This window comes from Microplitis demolitor, chromosome 4, assembly GCF_026212275.2.
Source record: "Microplitis demolitor isolate Queensland-Clemson2020A chromosome 4, iyMicDemo2.1a, whole genome shotgun sequence".
NCBI classification, from domain to species: domain Eukaryota; kingdom Metazoa; phylum Arthropoda; class Insecta; order Hymenoptera; family Braconidae; genus Microplitis; species Microplitis demolitor.
Genome location: NC_068548.1, coordinates 16,321,188 through 16,334,028, shown reverse-complemented (window position 1 = coordinate 16,334,028; position 12,841 = coordinate 16,321,188). Strand labels below are relative to the sequence as shown.

Here is a 12,841-nt window from a genome sequence, read left to right as displayed (position 1 = left end):
AGTGTCATGAGCAATTTTGTAGCTGATTCTTTTAAAAAGCAACAATTACTCTACAAATAAAAATTGGTTTTAAAACGATAGCTCAAAATCGGGTTAAGTTATAGTAACTTAAAAGTTATTCGATTTACATGCTTTTTAAATGGGAAATTTTTGATGCTCGAGAGGAAGTACTTAAAATCAAAATTAAGTGCTGAAATTTTAAGGGAATTTTTTTTTCAGCATAAACAAAAAGATTTTTTTGTGTCCGCTAAAAAAAAATGTTCGTATCAAATGAAGCACCCTAATATATATATATATATATATATATATATATATATATATATATATATATATATCTAAGAATTTTGTTTGCAATATAGGTACATAAATAATAAAAAAATTTCACGAATGAATAACAAATATTTACAAAAATTAATGTTCTTTGTCGGTTGTAAAAAATGGTAAAAATTACGTTTTGGTTAAAAAGCAAAATAAGAGAATGAAGAAATAAGGGCCCCTGTAAGAAGTACCACCGCTCCTGAAGAATCTCCCGCTTGCTTCATTCCAAAGCACCGTCTCGTATGCATCATCGTCGTTGTAGAAGGTGGACGCATTCCATTCATGCTTTAGTACATACAGCGAATAACGCAGTGTGAGAGCATCATTCAACCGACGAGGACGTTAAGACTGAAAATTTTTCAAGGGGACTGATAGTGGCTGGTTTATCAAAATACTTGCTTTGGAGATTATTGAAATTCCGTAATTATTGAGCAATTAATTATCTTTTGTGCAACGTATATTTATTTTTATAAATATTTATTTATTTATTTTTATTTACACCGCGTTTTATACTTATTTGTTGGAGTTGTGTGTCCTAAAAACGCGACAACGCTAATGTTCTAGGATTTATCGACAATCTTTATATGGTAAGTAACTTTAATTTAGTTAAAAAAATATTCTAAAAGGTAGAGAGCGTTATAACATTTCCAAATACAGTACTTGCGGAAAGTGAATAGTATAAGAAAACTTTGTAGATGGAATTGAACAGTTAAACGTTTGATGTAAAGTCGTCATATCAGGCGGATGACGAATCGTAGCGTCAAGGGACGACGCAGCATTTGAGCTAACCATTCTACGACCACGTGGGCCACGTAAGTGAGCGTGGCATAAGATCATGTAGTTCTGAGACAATTTTTTTTTTTATATTTTTCAAATTAAGGATGTACGAGCACTGAAACTTCAAAAAGATTAAAGCTTGAATTTTTTTTCATATAGAGTTGAAATGCATATAAATCAATTATAAAAGTTCCAGTGAGGGGTCACCGGGGTCTTTAATTAATTATTTTATGTTAAAGTTTGAATTTTAATGCATTGCTCTTATGGAGAAACCCGTGAGCGTCGACGTATTTTAATAATTTTCACTTGGAATAAAAAAAGACAAATAAAAAAAAACTACACAATGGTAAATCGAAATATCAATGAAAAGATCGATGCAATAAAATTATAATGTGACCGGCCTAAAAAAATAAGATATTTAAGAAAAAATCTGAGGTTTCGGGTAAATTTAACCTCTGTCGGCGGTAGTTTTAACGGTCTGGCAACGCTGTAAATCATTAAAAAGAGACACATGCTACTAAAGTGAAATAGACATACAGAATAATAATAATAATAATAATAATAATAATAATAATAATAGTCGGTTTCGAACATAACCTACACCTGTCAAATAACAATTTAAATGTTTGTGTTATCTTTTGAATTAATGTAAAGGAAAGTTTTATCGATTAAATATATTATTTTATTAATTATATTTTGCTCTGTTTAGTAACAGAGAATATAAAAGTAGCTGAAATTACAATTTTTTTAAATTACCGGAGCATGATCTCAATATTTAAATAATTTGAAAATTAAAATAATTATAGTATAAATTTATCACGGTAAATTTGTTTCTGTCATAATTGAACACAAGAAAACAATGTTTTGATTATGGAAAAGTAATAATAATAATAGACACAGAGTTGCCAAACGCATGACTACGGTCACGTGGTTAATTTTTCCCCTTCACCGCGCGCCAGTAACTGCCTATCCCCACGAGGTACCCTGTTCGTATACATCCTTAATATTTCTTATAACTGATAAATTTTGTTGGAATGAAATTTTGATCCAAACAGAAAAATGTAAAAAAAACAATAATAAAATGGATTGTTATGTACTGTATTGATATACTTATTTTTGTAATTACTTTTTAATGATCATTTAATTGCAACTTTTGTTGTAGAGTGTACAAGTAAAGTTATCAGATTATCAAGGAATTATTATTAGATATTTAATATTTTTTTTTGTATATTCTGTATTTACACATAAATCGTCGATTATGCAATGTAATTTTAATATTTCAAACTTTCTATTCAAAATTTATTTAAAATAGAAGCTATGGAAATAGCGTTGATCGTTGGTTTGAAAAGTTTAAATTCCGACCAATTTTCAAATACTTAAACGACTTCGTTAATTTTTGAAATTGATCAGACTGATCGCCGAAAAATTGATCCTACCAAAAACAGATTCTCTGTATAAAATCGCGCCAAGTACACGTTTAAAATTTTTTACAATAAAGAAAAGATTCTTTTTACAAAAAAAAAATGAATCAAATCGAAAAAATACCAAGGACTTAATATAATTCGAAATCATGGAATAAACATTTTCATAGAATTAAAAAAAAAAAAAAAAAAAAATCAATGTACCTGGTGTGCGTTACTAAATTTATTTAAGCACTTTAATTTCTAGAATTAATTTCGCATGTAAATTATTTTCTAATAAAATTAAATGGTATTCTTTTTTTTTAGTTTATAGGCACACCAAGTCCATTGAAATTTTTTTTTTCAATTCTATGGAAATTTTTTCCATGATTTCGAATCATATTAGGTACTTGGTATTTTTTCGATTCGATTCATATTTTTTGTAAAAAGAATCTTTTCTCAATTGTAAAAAATTTTTAACGTGTACTTAGCGCGATTTCCTACAGAGAATCTGTTTTTGGTAGGAATTCTTTTTTTTTGTCGTGTTGATTGTTAATGATTTCAATATACACTATTAGAAATCGACTTATAATTTAAGACACGTAAGCCTATATTGTTTATAGTATTATTTTGTAGAAACAATAAAATTGTTTGTTAACAATTGTAATAATTTTGTACTGCTAAACATCATAACCAGATTAATCAATTTTTATAAGAAAAAAAGCTGCACTTGTTCAACGACAGTTCCCTTTAAAGTTAACATTAAATATATACGTCAACGTGAGACTTTTCTGTTAGTAATTTAAAACATCAAATGGCTTAGTAGTTTGACCTTCCAGTACCTTCCACCTATTACAACTAGCATATGGTGCTAACTACTTACCCTCCCGCACCTCTGACCCAGTGGAATGCTTTTTTTTCAGAATCTCAATGGATTATATATATATACATATTGGGGTGCGTCATTTCGGAGCAACATTTTTTTTTAAGTGCATATAGAAAAAATCATAGTTCAACACAAGGAAAAATTCGCGCAAGAAAAAAAATTCTATGTCGATTACAGACCTAGCTCATTAAAAAATTTGATTTCCCATTTAAATAACAAGGGAAATTTTTTTTTTTAACTTTGAGAATTTTTAGCTCGTTAACAAATCAATAAATCGAATAGACTAATACATTTTTTTGTAGAAAATTGGACGTCCTACAAAAAAGGTATCTTATCATTATTTGATAAATCCATCTGTTCAAAAGTTATTAGAGCTCGAAGTAAAGTTGGAGATCTTTTTACTTTTCCGGCGAAACTATCAGACTTATCGCAAAATGTTATTGTCTTTTTTGTTGATAATTTTATTTTCTACAAATTATTGTCAGTATAGTTTTTTCAAATTCCGCATTGTTTTTTAGTTATTTTCATTTTAATTTTAAGCTCTTAAAAAAGTAGTGTTCTAATCGATTTTAAGAGCTCGACTTGAAATGAAAATAACTAGAAAACAATGTGGAATTTGAAAAAACTTTACTGATAATAATTTGTAGAGAATAAAATTATTAACAAAAAAGACCCCATAACAATTTGTGATAAGTCTGATAGTTCCGCCGGAAAAGTAAAAAGATCTCCAACTTTACTTCGAGCTCTAATAACTTTTGAACAGATGGATTTATCGAAAAATGATAAGATACCTTTTGCTATTAGGGCTACTCGACTCTTCTCAACTCCCCCCACTCTTTAAAATATATAAAGCTTGCTACACAAGCACATTCCACTTCTCGCACATTCTGAACTTTCATTCAATGTTTCTGCTCTCCCGCTAGCTCCCCTTTTTCGTCTCAAAACGTTCAGTTTTAGACTCCTTAAAAAAGTTTCACTTCAAATAGTAGTTTATCTATCGAGTGCGATCGTGTTTAAGACGCGAGGTGTGAAGATTGGTGCCCGAGCCGAAGGCGATACACGAGCGTCTTAGATTCGATATATAGGGTAGGAGGGACAAAAGGGGTAGGGTGGGCAAAACGAGGTACCCCCAAAATTTTATAAAAACTTTTTTTTTTCCGTCTAATTACTATAAATCCGATATATTTGCACCTTTTTAGCCCTACGCATGATACCTGGGGCAAAATGGACCAGCCGAAAATTTTGAGAAAATGATTCCTACAAATTTTTATCGTCAAATTAAAAAAATTTTACTATATTTCCGCACTTTCGGCCCTACCCAGAACACCTATGGCAAAATCGACCAGCCGAAAATTTTAAGAAAATGATTCTCTCATATTTTCATCGTCAAATTAAAAAATATTTAATACAGTAATCCATTTTTTGCCTGATTTTCTACAGCTGGGGCAAATTTGGCCACTAAAAATATTGGAAAATAGTATTTTACTTTTTAATTGATAAAATTTTGTAAATAATGCAAAATAATATGTAATCTAAAAAATAAAAAAACACATTTTTTTGGGTTCAAAATAATAACAAATAAGAAATATAGAATTGTTTCTTTTTATTAAATATCAATTAGTAATTAAGCTAATCGAAGGGGAACGATTTATTCTTTCTAAAAAAATTTTTTTTGAGTATTATAAAACCAAAAATAATTGTCAAGAGAAAGAAATACATTCTTAAGAATGAAAACAATTAGAAAAACAATTTATCACTTTTTGGAGGGGGACCTCTCTGCTCCACAAAAAAAAAAACGGTCTGTCAGTTGACCCTACGGGCCATCCCTAAAACTTCCGCTGCTTTCGAGCTCCTTGAGCTCGAAAATACTTTTGTATGCCTTTGTTTTCGAAAAATAACGTTTTTTTATCATTTTTTCTACAATGATATCTCTCGAACAAATTCACCAATTGGGCCGTTGAGGTAGCAATCGACGCATTTTATTGAGTTCTAGAGTTGATCAAATTTTACAATTGATTTATCAAGACGTTTTTGAGAAATTTCAAGAAAATTAAAAAAAAATTTTTTTTTTAATTCTTTCGTTAATGGTTTCTTTTGAAAGAATGAACCGATTTTAATGGTTGAGGTGACATTCGACGCGGCTTGTTAATATTTAAAAGATGAAGAAAATTGAGCTTAATCGGTAAAGTACGTTCGGAGATATTTCAAAAATAAAATTTTTTCAAATGTTTTTTTTCAATAACTTTTAATTCACTCGATGGATTGATTCCAAAATTTAACCAGCTCTGAAACGTTGTTAGCCCCGTCGAATGCCACCTCAACCATTAAAATCGGTTCATTCTTTCAAAAGAAACCGTTAACGAAAGAATTAAAAAAAAAAATTTTTTTTAGATTTTTTGAATTTTCTCAAAAACGTCTTGATAAATCAATTTTAAAATTTGATCATCTTTAGAACACAATAAAACGCGTTGAATGCCACCTCAACCGTCTCAATTGGTCAATTTGTTTGAAAGCTATCGTTGGAGAAAAAATGGTAAAAATCGTTATTTTTCGAAAACAAAGGCATATAAAAGAAACAAAAGGTGAATGACCCAATTACTGCGTGCCTATTACTGCGGCTAAATCAATTACATAAAACTTCGGGATCAGACAAAAAATGAAATAAAACAAGGTTGAAGGATAATTATTAACTTTATAAAATAATTAATAAAATTTATTAATATAAGAACAGATTTATATTAATTTATAAAAATAAATATGACAGGTAAACACCGCACAGTACAATCTACTGATGACGGCTCCGGGCTCATGTGGAAATTTAACCACCATTGAAAATTCGTGTAGAATCGATTTTTGCAGTCTTCATCAGTAAAAAATTCAGTGACGTAGTTAATAATACTAGTGAATTATCCTTGTATCTGATACTCTGTTACCTTAGCCCGGGTAACAGATAAATTTTAAGAAATTTTTTCTGAAATATTTGGATGACATTTTAACAAACTTTCAAGCTAAAACCTTCTTGGTTTATTATTAGGGAATGGAGTTTTCCTATTATCATTGTCACACAGTATTTTTAAGTTTTCAACCAATTTATTTTTGTTACTGAGAAACCTTGTTTCCAATAGTAAAAATCCATTGAACTAGTTCATTTTCTTCTTCATAATTAAGTACAGTTGATGGTCCAGATGGTTTGTCATTGTATTTGTGAATTTTTCTTGCTCTTATCGTTGATTTCGGTATATTATATTTCCTAGAAACTTCAACAACTTTTATGTCCCCGAGAATTTCAGCTAAAGCTAATTTTACGTCAGCTTTATTATAATGATATCTTGTTTTTTTGATCACTTTAGATTTATTTTGTTATTAACCTTCTGTTTATTATTAACTTTAGGCATTGTTAATTTTTAACAAAAAACAACTTACAGATGACTTGATACACGCACTATTTTTATAGGTTAAAATAAAAAAATTTATTACTGCAGTAATGGGTACAAACGCATACAACTAGAGGCGTTTCTATTACTGCGGGTTATTGAGAAAACTGCAGTAATGTATACATGCCCAGTTTGTTGGTACCAATTACTGCTTCCCCTGACGGTTTTGAATCAGCCTGGAAACACCCTGGGAGTGGAAACACGGTGGAACCATGGTGGTTACAGGGTGGGTTTGTGCCATTTTATCACCGTGTATACACGGTATTTCCACGATGGTTACACGGTGTACTCATCGTGATTCCACGGTGTATTCACCGAGATTCCACTGCGTATCCACGATGATTACGCGGTGTACGTGAAATCACGGTGGGTACACCGTGTAACCATCATGGAATCACGGTGGGTACACCGTGTAACCACCGTGGAATCATGGTGATAACATGATAAAAAACCTACCGTGTAACCGCCGTGGATCCACCGTAATTCCACCGTGTTTCCAGGGTGTTTCGAGAGTGATTCAAAACCGTGAGGGTCCGTAAATAAATAATATTAATTAATCAAAATTCAACTTTTATTGAATTTTCGGTATTAAAAAACGGTTATCTTACTTCTGTAAGCAATAATAATATAAATTGAGTCATTTATTTCAGAAAAAAGGACCTTTTAGTTCCACGTCTTTTCGCGTAAGAACTCACAAAAAACGCATAATATTCAACCTCTACAACCTGTCAATTTTAATTCATTAAAGACAAATTCAAAATTTATTGTACATGTAAAACTACTGTACAGTTAATTTCTTTCAGGCTTCAATTATTAGCAATAATTTTTTTAAATCAAGAAAACTTAGTCATCGTTTATTTATAATTAAAGCAAATAAATCCGCAGTAATACTCACACTTACCCTAGTACATAAAAAAAATTTAATTTAATGAAATTTGATCAATTTTCAGAAATTTTTTTTTTTCAACTTGTTTGAAGGGTACCCCATTTTACCCGCCAAAAATAAAAGTTTTAATTTTTAACGGCATCTAAAAATTTTGTCTATTTACCTTAAATATAGATTTAGCGTATTTTAGTCCTCGAAAACTTAGTATTTCCTTAAGTACCCCCTTACAAAAAATATCTCTTAGTAAATTGACGTAAAACGAGCCATTTCCTTCCCAGAGAGGAAAGTACGACGGGCCCAGGCTTGGCCCAAGTATGTAGAACCTTGGCTCAAGCATGTAAGGACTCTTGGTAGGACTCTGGAATGATTACATGGAGTCCGGCTTGGTTGCTAGACTTGGCCCATGCTTGGTTGCCAGACCTGGCCCATGCTTGGTTGCCAGACCTGGCCCATGCTTGTTTGCCAGACTTGGCCAATGCTTTGTTGCCAGTCCTGGCCCAGACTTTGTTGCCAGACCTTGTCCATGCATCGAGGAAACGGATAAATTTAATTAAAAAAAAATTTTATTATTATTAACCTCGTAGGATTTATGTTTATTAACGTTTAAACTATCTACAGGAGGTAAATGATGTGAAAAAAACTCGGTGAAAATTCTGCTGGGCTCCGGGCATGAACTGCCGTCCTTTTGATTGCTGGGTCCGAACGATAGCTACTGAACGAACCTACTAATGTTGAATTGGTACATTAATATGATCTACTTATTAAACCATAGGTACAGCCAATCTTGGGTAATCCTACCTTGGCCCAAGTCTGGGTTGCCATTGGACGGCCAAGGCAGGGGCACCCAGTCTTCGCCTAAGCTCGGGTAATCATTGTCACTGCCAAGGCTTGTTTACCCAGTCTTGGCTCGTCTGGCTCGCCATTGGATGGCAAAGGCTAGGTCACCCAGTCTTGGCCTTAGCTCGGGTAATCATTGTCACGGCCAAGACTGAGTACCTAATCTTGAGCCAAGCATGGGCCAATAGAGGTGTACTAAATCTAGGTTCCCCGGTGCTGGGCCAAGTAGGGCCCCGTCGTTTAACTCTGGCAGCTCCTGCATGGGTTGTAACCGTGCCTTAAACATTGATTTGTTTTTTAAATTCTTTGTTTCTATTTTAGATATTTGTAACTACTAGAAATATTAAATTTTTTTTTATTCAAGATAAATATTCTAGAAAGAAATTTAATGCTCTACAAAAAAGGTCTCTTAACATTTTTTACTAAATTCACTCCTTCGAAAATTATTCAGGTTATTTAAGTAGTTTTAATTTAACTTCAACCTTGAAAAACTTTGGAAGGAATGAATTTCGCAAAAAATGTTAAGAAACCTTTTTTATCGAGCATTAAATTTTCTTCAAGAATATGTAAATTGACTAAAAAAAATTTTGATATTTCTAGTAGTTACAAAAATCCAAAATAGAAACAAAGAATTTAAAAAACAAATCGATGTTTAAGGCACGGTTACAAGGAAACAGCTCGTTTTACTAAGAGAGTTTTGTAGGGAATTCAATTTCCTTTAAGAATATATACTGCCTAAATTTTTTTAGATAGATGATTTACGAGTTTTAGGTAAAAAATGAAAATTCTGTCGAAAAACGAATCGTCGTAACGATACACCTCTTAATATCAATATTGAGGTAGTTCTCTCGCGACAATCGTAGCCAAAAGTATAGCGTAATTGTAACTACAAAAAGTTTGAGATACTCAGTGCCAGAATATTTTATTTTTGTGAGAGACTGTATCCAATGCATTTTAGTTTTAAGTATACAGATACACACCAATACAATCATACCGATGAGTATAATAAATGTGGCAACACTGCAAACATATATTGAATAGTCTACAGATTAAACGTATAGGTAGCAATCTTTATATGAAGTGAGTTTAATATACATGTAGTTTGTTATTGTTGACAATCACAAATTTTGGATAAAATGAATTTTTGTGCATATTTTCAAAATTTTTTTTTTTTTAAACTTACAAGAAAATCCCATATAAAAAGAATAAAATTATTCGATGTGTGCTACTTTCGATATCATAATTTTAAAAAATTCTAAAGCTATTAGAAAAACTATCATTAATATAAGTCAATATCAAAAAATATTTTTTTTGTTTGTTTAATATCATTGAATAAATATGTTTAACATTCATAAAAATTATTTCGAAAAATTTTCCAAAAATTTTTTAACCTCCAATACTTTCGTGTTCAAAAATTAATCTAACTGAGTGACATTTGAATTTCCGCGGGTTAAATATGACGACTGCAACGTTGCCGAGTTGTGATTACTGAACCCCCGGACACGTCAAGTACTTTAAAATTATGTATATTTTAAAAATCAAAACTTTTTAAACAAATCGGTCAAAAAATTCAGAGTTTTATTAAAAAATTTCTAATTTTTTCATTCAACAGTAAGTTGTTAAAAAAAATAGTAAGAACCGTTTCCAAGATATTCAGGAAACTACATGTTTTTTGTATACTTGGTAGATTTCCAGCATATTAATTATGCACTTTTTGATTGTTAATATCTTGTCTTACAATCGGTGAAAAAATTTCGTTTTTTTTTCATTAAATATTAGACATTTTTGTTAATCTCATCGCATTCCTAAGAAAAGTCGTTTTACTAAACGACTACTATAAGGGCTCAAACTTGCACAGTAATTTTTTTTGGTCATCAGGAATAATGTTTTCACCGTATCGAATGGAAAAAAAATATTAGATTTCTTCAGCACAGTCTAATATATATATACTAGCTGACCCGGCAGAATTCGTACTGCCTCAATCGATTGTAGAGCAAAATGAAAAAATCAACTCTGCTTAGGTTTCCACTATATAAAATTGATGTATAACCGTACGATGGAAGGTGTGGCTCAATAAGTTATAGATCAAATTGAACGGTATATAGTACAGTGCCGGATAGCTCAACTGGTAGAGCACTCGGCGTGATACCGACATGGCCTGGGCTCAATTCCCAGGTCGGGCTATGTATATTTTTCTCAATTTATCTATAAATTGTCTTATTGAGAAGGTTTGCATGTTTAGGTTTCTACTATATTAAATTGGAGTATTACCGTACGATGGACGGTGTGGCTCAAGAACTTATAGATCAAATTGAACGGAATAAAGTATAGTGCCAGATAGCTCAACTGGTAGATTACTAGGCGCGATACCGACGTAGTCTGGGTTCGATTCCCAGTTCAGGCTATCTATGAGACGTTCCACGCCAAATCAGACACCATTTAGCTTTTGAACCTCGGATTTCTTTGAAACTTTGTTTACCTTTTAGCATAGGTTGAATGAGGCCTTCATGATTTTTTTCAAATTTTCTCCCCTAACCGTTTTCAAAATATCGAATTTTGGAAAATAGAGATTTTTCTTTTTAATGCCTGTAACTTCGCGAAAAGTGGTTTAATCAAAATTTTAAAAGAGTCAAAAAATATTTGTTTCTAATTATCTTTTCAATAAAAACTATTTAAAAAAATTTTTGAACCACGCTTCTATGGAGATTTTAATTTTTAAGTATAAATTGTCGATTTACAGAAAACACGTACTGATCGATTTCCCTCATAATTTTTTAACAGCAAACTGTCACCTATTCTACAACTTTTTCAGCTATGATCATAATGGGACAACGATAGGATCTATTATTTTTAGATTTTTTAAAGTTCATATTCCACTTTATTTTTAAGAAAAATGTCTTAAAATAATAGCATGCTCAAAATTTACTGTTAATAATCATCTGACACACAACTTTCATCAAATAATAATTTTATTAATAATAATAATAATAATAATAATAATATATATATATATATATATATATATATATAAACTAAATTCATTAATGTGTAATAAATTAAATTCAAATATAGTTGCACTTCCGGCAGATAGAGGCCGCATCTACTGGGGCCTAGTTTATAAATTTAAACTTGAACATGCACAGTGCAGCGCATGTGCATCTACGGTTTCCTGCCTCGTGTCCAGAAGACGGCCGCCATTATTTCTCGCATATACACATTCAAGTGATAACTCGTGTTATAAATTTATATATATATATATATATATATATATATATATATATATATATATATATATATTAGGGTGATTTATTTCCGCAAAAAATTTTTTTTTCTAAGTGTTCAAGCAAAATCTCAATCTACATCGAAAAAAATAAATTCTCACCACATATGAGCTCTTAATTCCAATGCTAAGTACTTACTATTTCAATTTGATTTTTTCCTATTTAAAATACACGTAAATAAAATTACTTTTTTTTTTAACTTTCTAATACTCAGCTGCGTTTCATGATATCAACGCGATTTTGGTCGCAAATTGTGGGCATTTTGTGTTCATCAAAAGTCCCCATAGTTACTTAGCTGTTATTCCAGCTGTTTCACTTGTTTCCGCTGCGGAACTTATTTTTCCTATGAAATTGACCTTTATTGGCTTGCAGAACGTAAACCAATGAAAATACACAAAAATTTCTAATGAGAATTTCATAGGAAATTTTATTCCTTTCAAAATAAGTGCTATGAGTCAAGTCGCTAAAGTCCATAGTTTCCGAGTTAAAGTCATTTTAATAATTTTAGAAATATAATATAAAAAAAAAAAAAATTATACTTGATATGTGATTTCTCAAATTATAAAAATAATTATAACTCGGAAACTATAGACTTTAGCGACTTGACTTATAAGAATTTTTTTAAAGGGAATAAAATTTTCTATAAAATTCTCATTAGCAATTTTAGTGTACTTTCATTGGTTTACGTTCTGCAAGCCAATAAAGGTCAATTTCATAGGAAAAATGAGTTCCGCACGGATACAAGTGAAACAACTGGAATAACAACTAAGTAACTGTAGGCACTTTTGAAGAACACCAAATACCCTACAATTTGCGACCAAAACCGCGTTGATATCATGAAACGCAGCTGAGTATCAGAAAGTTAAAAACAAAAGTAATTTTATTTACGTGTATTTTAAATGGGAAAAAATCAAATTGAAATAGTAAGTACTTAGCATTGGAATTAAGAGCTCATATTTGGTGAGAATTTATCTTTTTCGATATAGATTGAGATTTTGCTTTTGAGCTCTTAGAAAAAAAAA

The 12,841-nt window shown here is 30.9% G+C and overlaps 1 protein-coding gene across 2 annotated transcripts in view; it reads left to right on the top strand.

Annotated features, from left to right (window-relative positions):
• The first annotated feature begins 674 nt into the window (after positions 1 to 674).
• LOC103574306 (cyclin-dependent kinase 4) overlaps positions 675 to 12,841 on the top strand; it is a 52,973-nt gene continuing 40,806 nt past the window's right edge. The window contains exons 1-2 of one of the 2 annotated variants that reach the window (XM_014444494.2): positions 675 to 738; positions 883 to 905. The gene's annotated coding sequence lies outside the window, so the exon portion shown is untranslated. Of the gene's footprint in view, positions 906 to 12,841 lie in introns of both variants that reach the window. The other variant, XM_014444493.2, reaches the window with a different exon arrangement.